General features: G+C 43.5%; 1 protein-coding gene and 1 non-coding gene across 2 annotated transcripts in view; both read left to right on the top strand.

Annotated features, from left to right (window-relative positions):
* Ldlrad3 (low density lipoprotein receptor class A domain containing 3) overlaps window positions 1-23,252 on the top strand; it is a 176,076-nt gene that overhangs the window by 117,525 nt on the left and 35,299 nt on the right. The gene's annotated exons all lie outside the window — the stretch shown is intronic.
* Trnak-uuu lies at window positions 16,475-16,547 on the top strand. Its single transcript has one exon. It is a non-coding gene; the product is annotated as a tRNA-Lys (tRNA).

Below are 23,252 nucleotides of genomic sequence, written 5' to 3'. Positions count from 1 at the left end.
AGCTCAGCGGCAAAGTGCCTGCCTGGCAAGTGCAAGGTCGTGAGTTCGGTTCCTGGTACCAGAGAAAAACCAAAAAAAAAAAAAAAAAGTTGACCTATGTTTTGATTTTTCAGACTTACAACTTTTATTGGTTACCCACTGAGTGCCTACTGTTTACAGTCCTCAAAGTTTGTCTCTCTGCCTCCCTCCCTCCCTTCTTCCCTCCCTTTCTTCTTTCCTTCCTTCCTTCCTCCCCATTCTTCCGCTCCTCTCTCCATCCTGTGACAGCCTAGGTAAAGGTCTGAGGGAGGGAGATTAACTGGCTAATGCATGTGCAGCGGCTCCTGCCTGATTCCTGGTCCTCTTCTTGCCGCCCATGATTTATGGTTGTTTGGCAGAAGGTCAAAATAATTCTGCAGAGTGGGGGTGGAGGGGAAAATACTTGATTTCTTTGACACAGTTCATTAAAAATTCATACATATGGATCTGAAAATGAAACATTTCTTCGTGTCGACATGAGTTATAGTGGGAGCCTAGAGCAAGACTTGGGTAGCCGAGCGCAACACTGTCACCAAGTAAGCACATCGCCACAGCAGTGCCTCTTGATGAGCGAGAAGCCGGCAAGGTGATCTGGACCCCAGAGGGTGGAAACGAGATTTTTCTCATTCCCCTTGGGGCATTCTTCGCAAGTCAAAGCTAGTTTCCTGGAAAACTTCTCTGTTTGCAGGAGACCACTTCATTCATTTGTCCATTTGTTAACGAATACATATCTGGTTTCAGCTATTGGTGAGGTGCGTATAACTAATGAATAAGAGAAGGGACTTGTTTCAAAACTCCCTACTGTTTGCACTTTTTTCTTTGGTTCTTCTTCCTTGACCTTTTATTTTAGAGATGTCTGATTTTTACAATGTCTAGACTCCAAACCTTTTATTATAAACACTGTAAATGGTTGGAAACATGATCTTCTAGCCCGGTGCTCCTTGAACAGTAATGCAGTTTGTAATGAATCATCGAAGGTCTGTTAAAGTGAAGATTCCAATTCAGGGGCCAGAGAAAATGCCTCTTGACATACAAACTCCCGAGCGGTGCCACCACTGTGATCCATTTTGAAAAGCCAGACTCAATCCACCATATCTGTACTGTTCTGGAGCATTCTCCAAAACTTTGTTTCCACCAAGACCCTGGGAATGTGACCTGGTTTGGAACTAGGAACTTTGCAGATACAGCAAGGCTGAATATGTAGTAGGGTTCTCTAGGGAACCAGTCGGGTATGAGAGGGATTGATTTTAAGGCCAGCAGGCTGGAACCCTACAGAGGAACTGATGTTGGAGTGGTAAACCAGAAGGCAGACTGAGGGCAGAGTTCCTCTTTCTTCCAGGAACTTCAGTCTTTCTCCTAAGGCTTTCACCTGATTGGATGAGGCGTCCTCACATTATCTACTTTACTCAAAGACCCCTGATTTAGATGTTAATCACATCTAAAGAAATACCTTCTTAGCAGCATCTAGACTGATACCTTAAAAGCTGAGGACCTTAGCCTAGGCAAGTTGATACATAAAGCTAAACATCACAACAAAGTCATATTGTATTTACATAACTGGTGTGCCTTTAAGAAGGAAATCTGCTGGGCATGGTGGTGTGCATCTGTAGTCCCAGCTGAGGTGAAAGGACCACTTGAGTCCAGGAGTTCTGCGCTGCAGTGCACTATGCCGATCAGGTGACCGCACTAAGTTCAGCATCAATATAGTGACCTCCTGGAAGCAGAGCACCACCAGGTTGCCTAAGGAGGGGTGAACTGGCCCTGGTCGGAAGAAGGAAAGCTGAACACAGAAACACAGACACAGAAGACCACATGAAGACAGAAGCAGAGGTTGGAGTAATACACCCATGAGCAGTGATTGAGGAACTATCAGGAGCTAGGATGCAGCTGGGAAGGATGCTTCCCTGGAACCTTTAGAGGGAGCAAGGCTCTGCTGACACCATCGTTTGGAACTTCTGGCCTCCAGAACCGTGAAAGAACCTTTTCCTGTTGTTTTAAGTGACCTGTTTGTGGTGCTTTGTTACAGCCACCCTAGGGAACCAATACACTATCCTAAGTAATAAGGGGCAGTGGCAAGATGAAGAACATCGATATAGGGCCACATGCTTGACTTCATTGGTACTGTGCTACCTTTAAAGCTGGACCCAGGGTCTAAAAAGTGTTTCATCATGGAAGAGCAATTAACAGCCACTGTGGCTGGAAATGGATTGGCCAGGGGCCCCTTGTCCCCTCCCTGGATTCCGTGTTGGTGTGGGAAGCTTGTCTGTCTCCTTCTCTACTTTCTCCTCTTGCCCTGACTTCACGCTGCACTGTAGCTGGTGACACATGAGGCAGAGTTAAATTTACTCTTCTTTGAGCAAACTAATACTAATTAAAACGTATCCCACTGGGTTTGTCATTTGCCATCAGTAATGCATATTTCATTAATATTTGCTTTAAAAACCAACAAGATCATAAAGTTAAGATTGCTTTAGCCTAAATGCTGTCCAGGTTTAATATGCGTGATATAATCTCCCAGCAGTGCAAGAAGCCTGAGCAGGCAATTTTTGATGCCTTACTCATGCTTGTTTTTAACAAGAAGAGAATCGATACTGGGCGAGGGTTAAACTAACAATGCACCCTGTCAAGAACCAAAGAAATAATTAAAGTTATTATATTAACAAAGCAGTGTGGTTGTAGGAGAAAGAATAGATGATTTTATTCTGGGTTTTCTTTTTTTTTTTTTGCCCCTGCCTCAGGCATATTTGTTGGTATTTTCAGAAGGAGATAGAATCAGGAGGTTTTCTGCTAGGGAATGTTTAAGTAAATGTCAGTTCTGATCAATAGGGTAGCCTGCACTGGAAAGCTAAGCCGAAAATGTCACTCGTCCCCCTTTGCAGCAACAGGTGTGTGTGTGTGTGTGTGTGCGCGCGTGCACGCGTGTGTGTGGCTTACAACTAATTTAAACCAACGGCTTCAACTTCAGCCAGAAGTATCAAGCAAAAAAACTGGTGGCAAGAAAATAAATAACCCTGGAAAAGTTGAGTCCTTCTTAAAAGTGATAGCATGGAGAAATCAGATTTCCCATTCATGTGATTTCTTGACTGTCTAATTCATCAAATTAAGATCACTCTCAGGATTGCCTGGTGGTGGACTTCAGACAGACCACGGGCTACATGGTTCTTTGACAATGATGCTTTTGAGAGAGTTTTCACGCTCAGGTTGAAGTACGGTGGTAAAGAGGAACATAAAGTTGTTGGCTCGTAACGATGTTCAGGTCAGGGTTGCAGCATATTAGTTAGACAGTGATCCCATAAGCTTATAATGGAGCTGAAAACTTCTTGTTGCCTGATGACATCATAGCCCTGATAATGTCGCAGCACAACACTTTACTCGTGGGTTTATGGCGATGCTCATAAACAGATCAAATAAACATACAGCACACACAATTACGTACCCCATGTACGTAGTACGTGATGATAAACAACTGTTACTGGTTTAAGTATCTACTATGCTATACTTTTATCATTTATTTTAGAATGTACTTCTTCTGCATACTTTCAAAAGTTTACCATAAGAGCATGCAACATTATGCTGGCAGCAGCCTTGTGGATATCATGTCTACTACGTCTCTGGACTGCATCAAGAGGCCACACTGAGTGACGGACCTGTCCCAACTGGACTGTGTTCCATTCACTCCGTCATGTTCCATGATGAAATCACCTAACTACACTCTTCTCAGAAGACGTCTCCTTCGCTAAGGGATGTATGAGTCTAACGAGTAACTCTGTTCCCACTGTGGACTTGTCTTGCTGTTTGACTCCCCAGGAAGAGTCTTGATAATTACTGATTTTGGAGCAGTGCAAACCATGGTTATCCAGCAGGAGCAGGACCATTATTAGAAATGAGGCAAAACAAAATTTTCTTATGGGTCTCCTTTTGAATTGATGTCCCATTTACTACCCCAGGTTTGTTTTTGTTTTTGTGTTTTTGTGGCACTGGGGATTAAACTCAGGGCCTCGTGCATGCAGTGGTAGAGCAAGCGCTATACCAATGAGCTACCTCCCCAGCCCAACTACCCCAGTTTTAAACCCCCTGGTTCTCAGTCCCCCAGCCACAGACTGTAGAAGCCTGGACTTCCCTCTTCATAAAGAAGGTTAAAGCTGCCCACTTTGGGTCCCTTCCGTTCCTTTCCAGCACAGGACCTCATTTTCCTGTCCTTCTCTCTTCCTGTGTCCCAGAAGCTCCCCCTGGAAAGCATGAGCTTTCTTTGAGCTTCATGGTTCAGCCGCCCACTGGTTCCCACCTCCTCGTTCCGCCATTGGTTTGCGCATCCTACAGGCAGCGTCAGGCTGACTTTTCCCAGTCTCATCTTCATTGTTAACTTCCCCACTCAGATCCCTTCCCAGAATCCCCAGGGTTAAATGTAAGCTTCTCAACCTGATGTTCATCGCTCTGCATCGGACAGCAGTGGGCTTCACTTTCCAACCCTGTGACCTAGCAAAACTGGATTATTATCACTCTCCAAATGGACCTTGTAATTGCCCACTTTCCACGGGCCGATACTGTTTCTCTTCAATGACAGTCTTCTTTTATTTTTGATTGATTGATTAATTTTGGTGTACTGGGGGTTCAGCCCCAGGACCTTCACAGTGCTACACACCCAACCCTTTCTTATTTTTTGAGACAGGATCTTGCTAAGTGGCCCAGACTGGGCGAAACTTGTGATCTTGTGATCGTCCTGCCTTGACCTCCCGAAGTGCTGGGATTACAGGCATGTGCCACCATACCCAGCTCAGAATATTTTTTCTCTATTTCCACTTGCTAAAAATTGGTTCTCTACTTTAAGACCCATTTCAGATCCACCTACCTCATGAATCATGTGCTCTTTCTCCCTTTTAAGCCAGAGTCCATCCCTTTTGCTTATGAATAGCCACAGTATTTAATAGGTATTCCTTTCCCCACATTTAGTTAGACCACTTGGTGCAGTTAACAAGTGGACCTGAGTTCAAATCCTGTTCTGCTATTTCTTGACTCTTGCTTGTCTTTATATGTTCCTTATTTGATGGTAAGCTTCGTGAGATGAAGTGAAGCAAGAGAGTTCCATGTCACCAGGCTATGGGACATCTGCCTTAGCTGCCATAACCTTCCTTAATAGAGAACTGGGTTGAACTCTTAACATGGCAAGGCCTAGCTGTTTGTAGTGTAGGAACACTCAGGATTTAGTAACTGAGTCTGCTAGGAGAATGGGCATATACATTTATTAACATGCAGATGTGTAGGGGAACTACACAAAATATGAAACTCAAAGCAAGACCAGATGGCAAAGGTTTAAATACCCTCCTCACCAGGGAGAGAGGAGCGGGTTGGGAGTGCTGCAGGCAGTTTTAGCGTGGAATAGGTGATTTCTCAGGAGCAGGATGAGGCTGGAGAATAGTCAGTGACCTAGAACAAAGTTCTTCTGGGCTCTGGGTGTGATATTTGATTTTCAGCTCCTCCTGTGTGATGGGAGTTTAATCTTCCTTGGTTAATGAAATTTCAGTAAGAAGATGGAAGGTCTTTGTGTTCCTTTTTGGTGGATCCACTCTTTAGCTAGATAAGAGAACTCCAGATAGAATCCTTCCCTATATTTGCTGCTCCTGGGGGCTTTCAGTTTGAAGTCCAAAACAGCATATTTAGGGGTATCACTTTCTGAACCCCAACGTCAGCTTTCATTTTTTTCTTTTCACTAGAACGGTGATGAGGCAGAGAGGCAGAATGCCTTGGCAGATGTGAGAGTCTCAGGGAATGCACTAAGCAGTTTCTTAGGCCACATCCCTGGAGGTTCTGAATCAAAGGACAGAACCCTAAAACCCATATTTTAAACAGGTGTCTCAGAAGTTTGTTGCTGTGAGGACACTCCTTGGGAACCCTTGGGATAGTGACCAAATGGCTCTGAGTTCAAATCTGGTTCAGTTTCCTAGTTGTACAGACCCCGGCAGCCTCCTTAACTGTAGTATGGAACCATATTTGCTTTTTCATGCTATGAGAGGAATTAAGTAAAGAGCGTGTGTAACATAGCCAGCCCAGGCCTTAGATCAGAATAGATGCAGTGAGGGTCAGCGGCATTCCCAAAGTGCCACATCCAATTTCGCATGCCTGTCCTGAGTGAGTCTTCCTTCCTCCGTGCGCAGTCATTTTCCTCATTCACAGCATTGTTTGATGTCCCTCCATCCTGAGCAGGCAACTCTTCTCCAGCTGGGCTTTGTGGACCCCATCACTGCTGTGGCCCAGAGAACCATGTTGCAGGGGACTCTACAGCAGTGCTGGTTATCTTAGAGCAGTGATGGCAAACCTTTGAGTGCTTTCAGTGATACAAACAGCCCACTGCATCATGCGTGCCGTAGGTTCGCCACCACCGGCTCAGAGTGTCAGAGTTTTTTGGTGCTGTTGACTCAATATATGCTGTTGAGCATTTGCTCCCTAGTAGACACTGTTTTAGATGCTGGATGTGCATCAGTAAGCAAAATGAGCAGGAATCCCTGCCTTCAGTGGGCTTCTAGTCTAGACAGACTACAAATATAGGGGGAAACACAAGGACCCCTTTCGAGGCTACAGCAGAGTAAGGGGGAAGGGTAGTGGGGAACTGAGGCCAAGTGGAGAAGCGGTAGGAACCAGATGGCCAAGTCTTCTAAAGCAAAAGGAACATCCAGCGTCTTCCCTGAGGAGGTGAAGCCAGTGGAGGGTGTTGAGCTCTAATGTGATCCGACTCAGGTCTTCTCAAACTCTCCCTGGCTGCAGTGTTGAGGGCAGGCTGCAGAGAGCAGTGGTAAGGGGCAGGAAAGTCAGGAGGAGGCTGTTGCCACAATCCAGGAAGGAAAGCGAGTTCATGAGGACCAGGGAGGAAAGAAGGAGTGGAGAGGAGCAATCGGTACAGCGTAGGGTTTACAGGTAGGGTCAGTGGGAATTGCTCGTGATTTCACGGAGAGTGGGAGAGTACAGTCAAGGATGACACTGAGGTTGTTGGTCTGAAGAAAGGGGAGAATAGAGCCACAGAGACGAAGGTGAGTCATACTGCAAAGAAATATCAGAACATAGCCAAGGACTTCCTGTCCCTTGAAATTCAGTGTGGCCTTGGTAGCCAATCTCCAACACAGATTGGAAACCGTCATCCCTGTTGGTATTGTTTTATTTTATTTTATTTTATTTTATTTTATTTTATTTTATTTATTTAGAAACAAGGTCTCAAACTAGTCTCAAACTCTTGGGCTTCAGCCATCCTCCCACCCAGCTTTCTGGGTAACTAGGATTACAGATATGTATCACCTCGCCTGGTTCGGTATTAATTTTTTAGCCTAATCAGGATCCCCCGCAATAGTGTGTACCTTCTAATAAAATAACTACTTTCCTTTAACTATAAAAGTAACATATACTTATGGCAAAAGAAAACTAAGTACAGAACTGAGGTGAAAAAAATAAACCTTCCTTGCTCCTCAGCAGTAATTATTGTTAAAATTGTCCCTCGGTTTTTTGCAGCTAACGTTGTGCCATATGTTAGTGCATACCAGGCTCTGAGCTAGTAGGTGCTGGCTAAGCATCGTTCACAGCAATCCTCTGGTCAACCTTATTTCTCCAGTTTCCAGATGAAGAAATTGAGTCAGGTGAGGTCCTTTCCGAGGGCCACAGGCTGGTGAGGACAGGGACTCAAGCACAGATCTTCAGACCACAGAACCCCAGCTGGAGACTTTGTCCTGGCAGCCAGCAACCTCGACTTTCAGGAGGGAGCCTTCTGAAACCTCTCTGGCATCTCTGATTGTGGGGTTGGCTAGGAACTGTTTTATAGAGACCTTCCCTAAATTAAATTAAAATGGACCACTAATTAAATGTGGCCTCTTTGGGTAGACTGCCATATTTCTAATTACAGCTTCCCTTCTCCCTGGAGAAGACAGCCCAACATTGTTTTGAAAGTTGCTCAATTATTGATGGTTGGGTAACACTGTGAAAATGTACAGTGTCATTAAATTGTTAAGAAGAAGGCTGGAAGGAGGGACGGAAGTAACTCTCCATCTCTTCTGTATATACATGCACCACCTTACCTCAGACAATAACCAGAAGCGTCAGAAATACAATGTCAGCCTGAGTGATCTTAGCTGCTAGGAAACATCTTATCACACCTCCTTTTCTCCCTCCCTGACTTTGGCCTTGACACTGATCTGAGCCTGCAGATAACAGAAGGGAGAAGTTAATCTAGACTGAGGCAGTAGAGATAGCTGGTAACAAATCCTTGCAGTGAGGACAGCTAAGGAAGAGAAATTGATCAGCTTTAGAGGAGAGGAAGCTGCACATTCCTCTTACTTGGAAAGGGTCACTGGGTGGCATTGTATCCTGCATGTGAAGTTGTTGCTCCTGATCTAGCCATTTGCTGATGAGGTCTGAAACTATACAATGCTGCCGTCCCTCAAGAGTATAAAGCCTTGTGGGTTTGAGAGCTTAAAGACACACACACACACACACAGTAATATACAGATTTAGGGTGTAGGTAGAAATATAATGTACAGTAATATACAGACAGGGTAGGTAGAAACGTAATGTACAGTAATATACAGACAAGGTGTAGGTAGAAATATAATGTACAGTAATATACAGACAGGGTGTAGGTAGAAATGTAATGTACAGTAATATACAGACAAGGTGTAGGTAGAAATATAATGTACAGTAATATACAGACTTAGGGTGTAGGTAGAAATATAAAGTATGATAAAAATATACAGTGAATATTTAAATTTTCTTTAATGTGTTACCGTAAAGAACAAATTAGCATTAATCCTCTGCAGAATACTGTTCATCTCCTTGAACACACTTCCGCAGTTGTTTTTGCTACTTTCTGAAGCAGTTCTGAAAGCCTTTTTCATGAGTGTCTTTACAAGATGCGGTAAAAATATAGTGAATGCTGCAATTGAGTGCCATCCAAAGGAAAGGCAGGCTCCTCAATATTATGTTGTGCCCTTACCGTTTTCACTGGATCTGGCACTGTGCAACTTCTGGCTCTTCCCAAAAGTCAAAATGGCCATGAAAGGTAAATAGTTTGAATCCATTCTGAACACGGAGACAGCTACAACAGTATAGCTAAAGACACTCAGGAAAGAGGACTTCCAGAACTGCTTCAGAAAGTAGAAAGAATGGTGGGATAAGTGTGCTGGAAGTGAGAGGGAGTATTCTGCATGGGATTAATGGCAGTATGTCTTTTATTGCAATCCATTCTTTTAAAAATTTTGTAAACATTCACCTTATTTTTAAATCACAGCATCAACAGCACTTTTGAGAGACTTTCTGAATTTGGTTCTCCTGCCAGGCTCCAATTTGGGGGCATCAATTCAAGAGTTGTTTTCTTTTTTTTGTTTTTTCCCTCTCCCTGTTCACTTTCACTGCAATGTGCTCTCCTTATTAGACAGGTTGACTTTCAGTCTTTCTGATTTTGGCTTTGTATAATGCCTTGGCAGCCCTGAGAGACCTGCTCTATTTGGTCTCAGAAGTCTCCCAAGCCCTCACCCCTTCCCCTGGAGTGGGCACTGGGAACCACTGCCAGCCACCGTCAGCTGCCTGCACAAGTTCTTGTATGCTCTTCCCACTCTGCAGGGAAGACTGATAGAAAACCGCAGGGCCATCATTTATCATCTTCTGCGTCTTCATGAAGGCATTGCAGGCGTGGCCAGGGGCCATGCATCTCAGTTTATAAGTGACAGCTTTTAGGTTTTTTTAGACACAAGTGGAGCCTGACATTAAGTGTTAAGCAAAGGAGTCAGACTGAGACAGTTGTGTCAAGAGTTGTCATCTTGGAAGACACATGAGGTATTTGGAGTGCTTCTGAGGTTGAGGCTACAAGTCTGAAAGTGGATTCATCACTTAATAATAATAGCTGCTAGTTTTTGAGCTCTTAAGTGTATCAGACACTGTGCTGAGCCTAGCACTTGCTACGTACCCTTGGAAATGTGGAGGATGGGATGCCCAAGGTGAGACCTGAAAAAGAGAAGTGATCCACTATAGACACAAAATCTATAGATAGAGACCCACTAGTAGCAAGCTTTTGAGAGACACCCATAACAGGTTGGAATGAATGAAAGACAAGCAGCATGCATTTTATCAAAGCTCAATATAAGCAAAGGTAATACATTTTTTTATCAACTCAAAAAAAACCCTAAGGGATGAATACTTGCTTTGCAAAAGATTATCTCCTTTGGTAACATATTCAAAACATACTTTTATTTTCCTGTCTAAACTCTGTTGAATTAAACTAAAAATTGTTGGCCATAATACAAGGAATAATACTATCCAGGTACTGTGGCTGAGAAGGGCGCAGTTAATAAGAGTAGGAAACCTTAAGTCTAGTTTGAACAAAAAGAAAATTAACTTCCTAAGTTTGCTATCCTAACTTGTCTATTCCAGGATTTCTCAAGCGTGGACAGCCTCCATACTTACTAATGTTATGTATTCCCACAGCTCAACCTAATCTCTAAGCACCAAAACCAATAGGATTTTACAACCTAGATTCCAGGGCCCTAATGCTATTTGTGTTGTAATAAACACCAGGAGTGATTCTATTGAACACCATGGTTTGAATTTCCTTTACAACATTTACGTAGTGCCTGTTAACTTTGTGTCCTTCTTTTCCATCTCTTTGCATCTCTCCCTGCTAACTTCTAAATAATTCCTCCTGAGTGATCTTTCAGTTCATTTATTCCCTTTTCATCTGTGTCTAATCTACTATTAAACTGGCCCATTGAGTTTCTCAATTTAGATAAAGTATTTTTCACTTCTATGTGTTCTGTTTGGTTCTTTCTTCAAATATGTTTCATCGTTTTTAAAATAGCTCACTATTCTCCACCAGTGGATGGATTTAAGTTTTTCTTTTCATTTCTCAATAAAAGTAACCTGTTAGGATTTGGTCTGGCAACTTTAGTAGCTGAAGTCTTTTTGTGTCTGTTTCTGGTGTCCGTTACTTCTCCAGTCTACTCATGGTATTTCCATTTCCCTCAGGTGCTAGATATTTTGACTGTGCATTGTCTTTGGCTGTGCTTTGTGGGGATTTGTTGAGGGCTATGAAAAAAAATGCTTACTTCTGAAGGCCTGGAGGTGCTAGCAGTTCATACCACTTCAAACCAAATTTATAAGGTTCCTTTGACCTCTAACTAATGGAAGCCAAGGTACACAGCCCACAGAAGGACCACCCATGTTGACATATTCTTCCACATTTTTCACTGTGCCTCTTACAAAGACATTTCCTGCAATCCCCTGGGCAAGGGGAGGAGGAGATTTGCTTCTGGTTCATTCTCACCCTAAGAGTTAGCTCTTGGGGGCCAAGCCTGAGGGAGGGCCTCCTTTAGACTTCCCAGTTTGGGCAGGCTTTACAGCTTGACTTCTGATCTTCTCCATCTTTAGCAAAATAGAATCAAGTTGGTCCAACTTTTATTACCCTTGGTTTTCCACGTGCTTACCTTTCTTTTGTCACCTCTTCAATGATATTAAAATACTTTTAGAAATATTTTACTCCAGAATTGTAAGTTATTCTTTTCTAATAAGTGACTTGGTTTGCATTTATAATCCTCCAAGTTACCAGAACTCCAAGTGTCTGCTCTAGAATTCAAAGATCTTTCCTCTGTCCATGCTAGTCCACAAGATTGAAAGGATAGAACTAAAGCTCTACTCTGACTTGCTGATCAGAAGGACACTTTACTGACCTTCACCCAACTCTGTTCTCCCTAGGATGTCTCCAGGTACCTCAAACAAGATAATCCAGGCCTCAGAGCACCAGTTAGCTCATGCAACAAAAACAGATCAAACTACTTTTAGAAGGAGGCAGGAGGGATACCATAAAGTGAGACAAACATTGGCTGCTGAGAATTTGGGGAGTAGGACCTACAGCTGGTGAGATGTGTTTGGGCTGATCATCCCTCTGACGATCCCCATATGCATTTGATTGAGGCAGTGTCACGGAGTGGCTTGTATTCACTGAAGAGACTGATGAATGCCAGTTAGAAAGAATCCTCCAGGGTCTACCATTGAAAAGTGGGTGGGCAGCATGTGTACCTAGGCTCCATCACTTTCGTTTTCATGATTCCTTCAAATGGATTAATTGGCCTCTTGAGGGAAGATTGCCACGGATTCTAAAGGATGCTTCTCTTTGTCACGGTATTGCTTCCCTTTCACTCTGCTCCTGAAAGTCTTGGAAACACACAGTCCTCTCCACCTGTGAAGCCTGATTTATCAACCAACTCCTTAAAGAATAAACAAGATAAAAAAAAAATCTTTGGCTGTAAAGCATGGCTATGCCTCATGCTCTGTTGGTTTTGTGTCTAGACAGAACTAACAGACCTCTTTGTGGCCCAGCCACTATAAGAAATGATTGTATATTTACCTCTTTAGAAGAAAGATAGGCTTGACATTTTTATGCATTAGACAGGGATACCAGAGCCTTTGCAGAGAAAGCAATGACCAGGAAGTCAGAAGGTAATACTTTTACTGTAGTGAGTCTGTCCTAGTGCTCCTGGTCTTCCTCAAATGGGCGGAAAGGTTGCCTGCAGACAGGAGCAGGCTCTGTAGTCCACTTCTCACACTTGTTCATTCTGTGACCTTTGGCAAGTTCCTCATATCCTTTGCCTGAGTTGCCCATCAATGAAGTAGAGAATAGTAGTACTTATCCCATGTTGTAAAGATAAATCATATGATGTGCTTGTAATATAATGCTTGATGTATAGGAAGCATTCAGTACCCATGGGGTATTATGACTATTATGCTGGCCCAGAGAGATTGTATGTGAATACTGATAACACCTTCAAAATTACTCCCTTGTCCCAGTGAGTCACACGAGCTACCAGCTCTCATTTGGAAAACAGAAATTAACCATTGTACACAGCCTTTTTGAGAGAATTGGTCCACCTCCAAGGAGCGTTTCAGCCCTGTATGCTTTTGCCAGACTGATTCCATGTGTGGTCTATAATTGTCATGTTCACTGCCAGGAAACATGTGAGCCATTCAGCTGGGAGACACCCAAATTAGGACTACACAGAACCAGGAAGTCTCTAGGAAATGTAGGGAGAAGACTCAATACCACCAGGCAGGTCCTGGTTCAAGGTTAGTGAGATGGATTGGCTGTGAAGCCCAACTTAAGCACCCACACATCCCTTGACCATGACTTAGTAAATTCACCTCCTACAGATCCACGCATCTGTCTATAAGTAAGAGATTTTGTTAAAAATGAATGCTTGGGTGTATTACTCACTTTCCTATCACAGGAACAAAGTGTGTAATACCCAAAACTTAACAGATGAGGAATTTCTTTGGGCTCACAGTTTCAGAGGACTCAGTGCATGGTCTGTTAGTTCCAAGAAAGAAATAGCATGGTGGAAGGGCATGTCAAAGGAGAGCAGCTCACTTCATGGCAGCCAGGAAGCAGAGAGAGCAGGGAGAAGCCAGCGGGGGAGATACACCCTCCAAAAGCACACCCCCAGTGGTGTACCTCTTCCAACCAGGGCCCTACTTCCTACCAGCACATTAGCTATAACTCACCAGTGGATCAACCCACTAATGAGTAGAGCATTTCCCTGATCCGGTTACCTTCCAAAAGCCCCACCTGTGAACATGAGCCTGTTAGGGGGCATTCTAGATCTAAACCATAATACTGAGATCATACATTTTTCAGAAGGTCATGAACTGTACACTCAAGAGGTGTTCATTTTATTGTGTGGAGATTTAGAAAAGAGTTCTCCTCACTCATGTTGATAGTGGAGATTGAATAGACATACAGGTGGTTGTCATGGCCCAGTGGTGATCCATTTGCCATTATCAGCTGGGAGGAAAGACATTTGTTTGCATGTCCCTAGGGCATGTGTGTGACCTGCCCTCAACTCCTGCCAGTGGATCCTAGGCCCCTTTCTTTACCTCCTGTCCACCACCCATCTTTCCCTAGCTGTTTACTTGAAATATTTAAGTGTATTTATTTTATTGCCTTACTTGAAAAAAATAAGCAGATAATTTTCCAGGTTCCATTTTCCTTTTCACTCCTTTAATGGACATTTAATCTTTTCTTTTTACGATCAGAAATAACATATACACTTTATGAGAAATACCAGACTGCCCAGAGCTATATAAAGTAAAATACAAAATCCCATTCATACCCCTGTCCTCTTTACCAGAAATCACCACTGTACTTCACAGAAAATGCAACCTGACTTCTTATATACATATATATATAATATATAAGTATATAATAAATACCTACACAGATACAAGGATTTTTTTTGCTATAGAATAGAAGCATACCTGTGGTTCCACATCTTGTTTTGATCACTTAATATACAGTCGGCATCTTTTTATGACACTATTTGTAGTGCTACCAACCCCATTCTTTTCCACTGACTATAACATATCCCTCACTTAGACATTTAACCACTCTTTGCCTTATACCTCTAACCTCACTCAAGATAGACACATAATCCACATAATCCACATAATCCATAATCCATAATCCAGACCTTTTGTAGAACAAACTCCCAAGAGAAGAGTCTGGTCTCCCACATCCCTCCTCAGCATACCATCTTGGATTCTGATTGTGTTTTTTTAGGGGGATGTGGAACCCAGCTGGCTTTGGCAACTAATTGGACAGTGTTGGTGGGCTGAGAAATGTTATCTGTGTCACACATTTCTGTGCAATCAGAGGACATTGTTTTTAGTGTTACAAAGAAGGTTTGTATGATTGCTGGACAAAAGCCTTTCTCCCAGAGACAGACCAAGGTAACTTTAGATTGGATTTCAGGAGATGAAAGTGAAGTTTCTAAGTAATAGCAAAGCCTTGTGTTTCTGTAGTGTTTTATGCTTTTTGAAGTGCTTTTACCGTCGTTATCCTGTTTGATCCTGCTAAGAACCCTGGAAGTACGCAGGGCCAGTGGTGATTATCCCGAGGCTACAGTGAGACCGAGGATAACGATGGGTAGGAATCAGAGCTGCAATTAACCCCCCTTTTCCAACTCTTGGCCTTGAGTTCATTTCACACTACAGTATGCCCCACACCTTGGAGAAATCAGTAGCCACAACACAGAACCCCCACCAGTGTCATTACCTGAACATCCAGGTGCTCTCTATGATTCCAGGAAGTAAATGATGGGACTCAGGGGAGTAAGTGATAAAATTGCTTACCTTTAAAATTTAAAAATTTAAAAATGGCAATTTGGGCACACACATTTCCTTTCCTCAGTTTCCTCCTAAAAAGTCCACTAAGCTGGCTTTTTAAAGGGTAAACCAATAAAGACACAGAAGAGGAGAAAGAAAAACAGCAATAAAAGCATGGATAATGAAGAATAAATAGATGAACAAAAATGGACTTAGTGGGCTCAGAAAAATAGAATCCATCTGGTGCTCAAGTGAACCAAGAAGCAATCAGATCACTTCCAGAAGGCCTGGGAATTGCAGCATGAGCTAACTCTGGAAAGAGAGGCGATGTTCAGAAATATCCCACTTTCAGATCTCTTCTTGACCTTACATAGCCAAGCAAGGGCCCTGGAAGGTCAGGAAGGTCTCTGGAATACTAGGTACCAAGCACAGCTCAGGATGGACATTTCTTTCTGGAAACCAGAATTTGGTGTAAATTGACATAATGGACTGAAACTACTAACCTTTTCCCTTAAGTTAGTTCCCACACACCCAGTCAGGCCCCTGGACCTCCCAGCAGGGGTTTAGAAGGCTCTTTGGTGGGGAAAGCCACCAGTTTAAGGGATTGAATCTCTCCGGTAAAATAGCCGAACAAACTACTTTCTGGAGAAGGTCACAGTCAACAAGCCCACAGCCAGGAGCTTCTTAGCAGCCCAAATTTGAAGATGGGTGGTCAGCCAGGGACCACTGGACATTGAAAAACCTAGAATATGGAAGACAACATGGATGTGACGGGCACATGCATTCACACATATACACACAGAGAAGGGCATCATGGAGAAAATGGGCTATAGGAGCAGGGAACTTGAGAAAAGAACTCGTAGAAGTGTAATGCCTAAAAATATGTGGATATAAAGCTGAGGGTGCATCCCAGAACATGGAAGAACACAAAGAAAATGAGATAGAAAAGATAAGGAAAATCGAGGACCTGGTTGCGAGGTTTACTTCTAAATAATAAATACTCTGGAGAGAGGAGAGAAAAATGGAGAGATGGAGAAACAGTTTCCCCTGAATCAAATATCAACATTTTTCAAATAGAGGAGGTTTCACCGAATGCCCCTGTCTGTGAAGGACAGCGAGCATCACTGTGACATTTCAGAGCATTGTGAGGGAAAACCCTACAAGTTTCCCTAGAGAGAGGACATTTTAAAAATACAGAGTAAAAATAGGTCTATATGTAGACTCAAGAATCAGAATGGCACAGGCCATTCTTTGGACATAAGGATACAGTCCTCAAGCAAAGAAGTTCAGCTTAAACGCTGTACCATAGAGGCATCTTCAGAAACGGTTAAAGAGTGCCTGGATAGTTCAGTCGGTAGAACATCAGACTTTTAATCTGAGGGTCCAGAGTTCAAGTCCCTGTTCGGGCATTTATACTTTTTGCCTTGGCTGGGGATCTAGCTTAGCAGTACAAGTGCCTGTCCGGCAAGTGCAAGATCCTGAGTTCAGTTCCTGGCGCACACACACACAAAAAGAACTGGTAAAAAAGAAATTATTTTCATGCAGTCTTTTGCTTTACCAAAACCAAAGGAGTGAACTAATAAAAAGAAAGACATGGGAACTGGGAAGTTGAGGCCCCAACCATAGAGGAAGAGACAGGCAGTGTCCATTCAGGATGAAGATAAAGGGCCACACCACAACATGGGTACTGCATCACAGGGCTGGGGAGACCCAAACTGGTCTAGACTGAGTCTATGGCTTAGTGAGAGATTCTCCATATTAAAATCCATAGAATACTTACTGGATTTAAATGCATTAAGAGGAGTTTCATAAAGCTGGGGAAGACTACATTCGGGCTAGTGAGAAATACATAGAATACTAAACAAGGGAGAAGGGACACCTCTATTAAATCCAGAGAAAGCAAAAAGTGTTACAATACACAGTGTGATCCATCTGTGAATAAAATTTTCTGGCCCAAGATAACAAAAACCTTGAGGATCTAAAATTACTATCTAACAAGGGCACTTAAGAAGGAGTGTGTGTGTGGTAGTGAGACAGAGCTAAATCCTCATCTTTCAGTGTGTGAGGACAACAGATAATTCCTAAAAATAAGAACTCAAAAAGAAATACGCTGAGCATATTGTTTGGAGGTAGGGAACTGACGTATCAAGAGACCTATCTAAAATAGTAGAAAATGCTTGCTTCTGGGGGGCAAGGGGCAAGGAATGCAATTCCTTTTATCAGGCTTTAAACAACTCTTAGACTCTGTAAACCATGAGCACATGCGGTGTGGTAAAACAGAGCAGAATTTCAAGAATGCACTGGTGCGCACAGTTGGGCTGCAGGGTATTTGAACGTCGAAAGTGAGCTGTCAGAGAAAAACCTCTTTCAAGTACCTGCAGCCTGGCGTTAGGTAGCCCGGGCCTGCAGAACCCCTCCCTACCCACTTGATCCTGGGACTACCATAATGGTGGAAGCACAGATGCATAGGAACTTTTCTGAAGCCTGTGACCTGACTTTCTTCTCTGCAGAATAACTATAGGATGAGTGATTTATTGGAAATTCAATTCTGAGCATCTTGGTCCACCACAACTGGAGATTGGATCCAAGGATGGATTATGGCGTCATCCTTTACAAGCAGAATAAGTTTCCCATACCATCTTGCTGGCACCCCTTGGAGGAGTGGCTCCTTTCTAAGACTATACCCTCCCACTGCTCCCAGAAGTGTGACCGCTAATCAGGACCACAACGCCAAGTGCACGATTTCATTAGTGCAGCCATTCAGAGAGCATGGGCTTTGGAGCCACCCCTGAGTTCAAATCCTGACCTTTCCACTTACCAGCTGGATTTGACATACAGTAAGCTGTATCACTTCCCCGAACCTCCACTTACCTTCTGTAAAAGGGGGATAATTGGAATATTTGAGTTGTAGGATTAAATAATACCTAAGACGTGCTCTTAAAATAGCATCTCTCCCCTATTAGCTGTTCATTCAGTATTAATATTACAGATGTCCTAAATCTGAGTCTCCGGTTTCTCATTCATAAAATGGTTACTTACTGCATCCGGAGATTACTGTTAACATTCTGGGAGCTGATGTGAACAAATTGCTTAGTCCAACGTCCGGCAAGCAGCTAGAGCGCCATTCCTGGAGGTAATTATTACTTTCCTGCCTTTCCATTTCCGCAGCCTCCATCCTTACCAGGCCTGCTTCCCTTCCGCCTGGCCGCCCGAACACAGTACTGGCTACCCTGCGTCTCCCTCTCTTTCCTGCTGGAGCTCGTCCTGTTGCTGGAACAACCTTCTGTAAACACTGCTTTTATTACTTCCCGCTCCTGTGGAGGAGCCCTCCGTGATATAAGATTGACCCACTCCACCTGTTATTTAAAATGTCAGGCTGGCACCTCCCGATTTCCCCTTCACTGTCCAAGCGGTCTCTTTCCTTCATCTACCTAGGGGGCTACTGCCTCTGTGTGCTGGGCATGGTCTCTCCCCAAATTCCCCTTAAAAGCATCCCTTGCTTTAAGAACTGAACTGAAATGAAACGCACTTCCTTCAAAAAGCCTGCCTGGCTGCACCTTCGCCCCTGTGATCCCTTTACAGCTTGTCTTGGCAGCACCTTGGGCTCCAGTCCGCTGTGGCCTGTGCAGTTCCGAGTCAGTTTCCCCAGGCAGGAAGGCCACTGGGAAAGAGCTTGAAGCTTGGAAGGGCTGACAGACTTGGAATGGAGTCTTAGCTCGGCCACTGGGAGTCCTGAGGAGTGCTATTTTCCTGTTCAAAGTCCTCACGCCAAGATGGGGAATGTGTAAACGGGACGTTGAGAGGTAAAGTAACCCTTGAGAATGTGATGATACAATTTACATAAATTGCTTGGTAGCACATCTGCTGTACAGTTGCTTGCATGTCAGTTCTCTTCTGATTTTGGTTTTCGTGTGTGTGTGTGTGTGTGTGTGTGTGTGTGTGTGTGTGTGTGGTTTGTTGCTTCACTGCATGATAAGCTCTTTAAGGGTGGGCCTGAGTATTTCATCTGTGTATCTTACCCCACTGTATCAGTCCATGGATGCCAGGTCATGCTGTGGTGAGACTGACTCAGGTATGCAGTTTCAAACACCACAGGTTTTACCCTGAGAGTTCATGATGGCTTAGTAGAGAAGCTCTTATCTTAGTCATCTGGAGAGCTGATGTAGACACTGACATTTCGCAGGCCAACCAAGTCACCTAGCCGGGTCTAACTGTAGCAGGACAGGGAAGTCTAATCCTCTTGTGTATCTGCAAAGGGCTTCAGGAATATTTGTCAACTCTCCAACACCCACCATATCCTCTTAGTAGCTTCGTAAATGCGCCTCCAGGTATATGGGTCACTCCCAGACCTTTAAGTCTTTTTCTTTTTTCTGTACTGGAAATGGAACTCCAGGTCTTCACACTAAGCAACACTCCCACCTTCACCCCTCTCTGAGATAGGATCTTGCTAAGTCACTAGGTTGCCCAAGTTGGGCTCAGACTTGCTGTCTTTCTTCCTGGGCCTCCCAGAGGGGCGGGATTATAGGCCTGCACCAACAGACACAGCCCATCTTTTGCTCGCAAGATCGAATGAATCTATTTGCCTTAAGACTCAGCTGTACCCTTAAGCAGTCAGGACACACCAGAGCGAGAGCTTTATCCTGTCTCAAATTAGGACTCATGCTCATATAGGATGCCTAGATCTCTTTATAAAGTTTTGCTATCCTTGACTCATTTATCCACTTATTTGCTTGTTCACTGAACAGATGATGTACTTACTGAGGTTTTCCTTGTGGCAGGTGCTACTTTATTTATTGTAAGTGGTGACCGAGACAGACATGATTCCTGCCTACTCAGATTTAACAACCAGGCGGAGAAGGTACTAGACTGAAGTCAGTGGGTTGCAGACTACCACTCACTGGGCTTGTCTCACTTCCGGTAACCTTGGGCATGTTCCCACAGCACTCAGTCTTATCATCTGTAAGGTGGGTGTGATAGACATGTGTCTGTTGTAGGGCTACTACAAAGAAGAAAGGAGATGGATTATCCAAAGGAAACATTTCATAAAGATGTCAGCCTAGGGAGAGTCCTCAGTAAGTGTCAGCGGCCACCATCATCATCATTATCCTCGTGATTTAGAGTAAGAATGGGAAGGTGTTGAGCCAACAGGGAAGACTTTGCATTTTCCTAAAGAATCATATTAAAAAGAGTTGTCTGCCTTGCACATTGGCTGAAGCCCTTTTTCTTGTGGACCCGAAGCACGCCATGAATACTACCAATTAGAGTCACACCTTGCCATTGTTTATCACATTGCAAGCTCCAGCTAATCCTCTGATATCGGCCGTTTATGTTGTTCCGATTGATTGTCTATTGTCTCCTGAAATCTCACCATCTAATCCCTTTTCAAAAATTCAAGTAGCTTTTTGTGATCAAAGCTCAGAGTGTGGAAAGAATAACTGAATAGGAATTGAGCGTTAATACAGGGAGAAAAATGGCTAATGATTCTGAAAGCCAGACTACAGGGTCACAAAACAGGTTGTGCACCTGTCAGGCCAACACCTGGGAATATTTGTTTATAGCCAAATCGTGGGATCACTGTTCTTAAGAAAAAATATATTCTGACTCCCTCTGTAGTTCCCCATCTCAGCTCCCCAGGACACTTGACCAGACAATGACATGGTGATTTTGGTGGAAGGGCAGAAAGGACAGGAGAGCCAGAGGTACACTCTGTTAATTCCTATGTACATAAAATCCAGACACTTCTGGATCTATATCGACTTACATTTAGGATCCACAGGCAAAGAAAAGTAAGGTCCCCCCGAAATACCACCCACTAGTCAAACGCTCCTAGAAGAACATATCTCTATCATAGTCAGCCCGTCCCAACCTATTACCCAAAAGTCCACCCCAAAAGAAGCAAAAAAACACACATCCCATCTAGAAAGCTGGCCTAATTCAGTCCTGACAGATTGCTGCTCTATTTCACAGCTGCCTAGTAGCTGGATCTGTTTCTAAGATCTGGCAGGAATAGGATACATCTGGCTTCCCTGAGTTATTTAATATCTTTGGCACGAGCGAAGAGTGGTAGAAATGGTAGAAAATGTGTTTTATTCTTACTCTGAGACACAAGAGAGTAGGAAAAAGTACATTTTTTTTCCTCCTGATTTTAAAATGATCAGGAGAGAGAGAGGGAGAGGGCGAGTTCATCAACAGTCAGTGGCGTGTACTCCTGCATTCCATCTGCAGGACAAGTTGTCGAGTGTATGGTGATTTCTGCAGGCTTTGAAATGGGGTGGTGATTTCATCATATCAAATGCTTAATGAGGTGAGGCCCCATCTCATCGGTATGCAGTCTTGCACTGACATTACATGCACTAATCCTGGAACAATAAGCTGTAAGGAGAGGCTTGCTTTCTTGGTTGAAAATGAATGGAGAAGCCCGAATTGTTCCAGTTTTATCTCCCACTTTAACCTGGAATGGGGCCAGCATGTTGAGTTTCACCCAGGGGAGTTCTATCATGTGAAAAACTTAAATCAGCACTGTCTGCCAGTACACACGATCCTAATCCGTTAAATATTTCTAGCTAACAATGCACACGGGGCCCTTTAGCGCCACAGACGGTCATGTTCTGCTAAGGCCATGCAAATATAACTGCTTCTGCCTGCTTTTTTAGAGACAAATTGGTAATCTCCCATGCCTCCATGGTTTTACCCAAATCCCTCATGCAACACGCAAGACGCTTGGCATGTCTTGGCCCTAGTGATAACGCCCACTCCATTCCCCAGGGCCTGGCTCTCTTACTGTGCACTGAGGAAGGTTTCAAATAAAGGATTGTCTTTCCGTCTGATTAGCTACTTAAAAGGAACCAGAATCCTTGGCTTTATCAAGTTACAGGAACTTGAGCCCTGGATCCCTGCTGAAGAAAGTCTAAAGAGACTGGTGTTGGATCCTGTCAGTCCTCATGTCCTGCTACATTCAGGAAAATGAAGACACTCCAAGGAAGTGAAGTATTTTTCCTTGGAGTCAAGCATGACTGTCTGTAAAGATTTCTTTCTAGAAAACTAGTTTTTCCAATAAAGGTCTTCTCTCATTCTCCAGGTTCATTCATAGGGGGATGATTTTCATTGCCTTCCATCCAAAAATGCAAGTAACTGTTTGAGGATTGTAAAAAGGAATGCATGAGGGGGCTGGGGATTTAGCTCAGCGGCAAAAGCGCCTGCCTGGCAAGTGCAAGGTCGTGAGTTCGATTCCCGGTACCGGAGAAAAACCAAAAAAAAAACCAAAAAAAAAAGGAATGCATGAGGAGTCTTTTATGTAGTAAACAGTCTGTGTGCTGAGTTCAGTGCTACCTAAAAGGGCAGCGTGGCATGGAGGTTATGAACGTGGACTGAGGCATTCACTTACATGGGTGCAATTCCTGCCCTCTACCCTTCTAGCTGTGTGAGGTTGAGCTGGAATACAGCCTTGTTGTACGCTGGTGTTCCTGTCAGTAACATGGGGATGTCAATCATACTTACTTCATTCTGAAATCCTTTAGATATGGCACTTGGCAAGTACTGGGTGCTAGCTGTCCTCACTGCCATGTTTTCCATTGCTGCTGTTGTTGTCATTATCATGATTGCTACTAAGAAACAAAGTTATCCCCTGAAATAAGCCCATTGTGGTTCCTGTCCTTATGGAACACAGAGCTTCTTCCATGCACTCAATAAAAGATTATAGCAAGACCATAGTGTGCTTAAATCAAAGATGGGTAACTAACTCCAAATGAACACAAATAAGGGAAATTGTCCTAGTCAGGAAAATCAATGGACAGTCATTCCTATGGAGCAGGTGATTGGTCTGAGATTGAATGAAGCAGTAGCCATAATTCAGATAAATTCGTGAAATACAGAAAATCATCCGTAACTGTCATCAGTGATAACCACTAGTAGCCTTTTTACTGTGTGTAGCTTTCCACATTGTTTTTATGAAAGAATAGAAAAACAGACACCCCCACACATGTCTTCTCATCAACAAAAATAGCGTCCTACTCTCTTTAAATAGATCCTCCTCACTGCTGTCTGCTTCTCCCCCAAGTGGCATACTGCAGACACTGTGTAAGAGTATCATAGTTGGGACTAAACTCCTCAGAGCC

The sequence above is a fragment of the Chinchilla lanigera genome, unplaced genomic scaffold (genome assembly GCF_000276665.1).
Source record: "Chinchilla lanigera isolate Chin_1 unplaced genomic scaffold, ChiLan1.0 scaffold00021, whole genome shotgun sequence".
NCBI classification, from domain to species: domain Eukaryota; kingdom Metazoa; phylum Chordata; class Mammalia; order Rodentia; family Chinchillidae; genus Chinchilla; species Chinchilla lanigera.
This window is presented reverse-complemented; position numbering and strand designations above follow the sequence as displayed.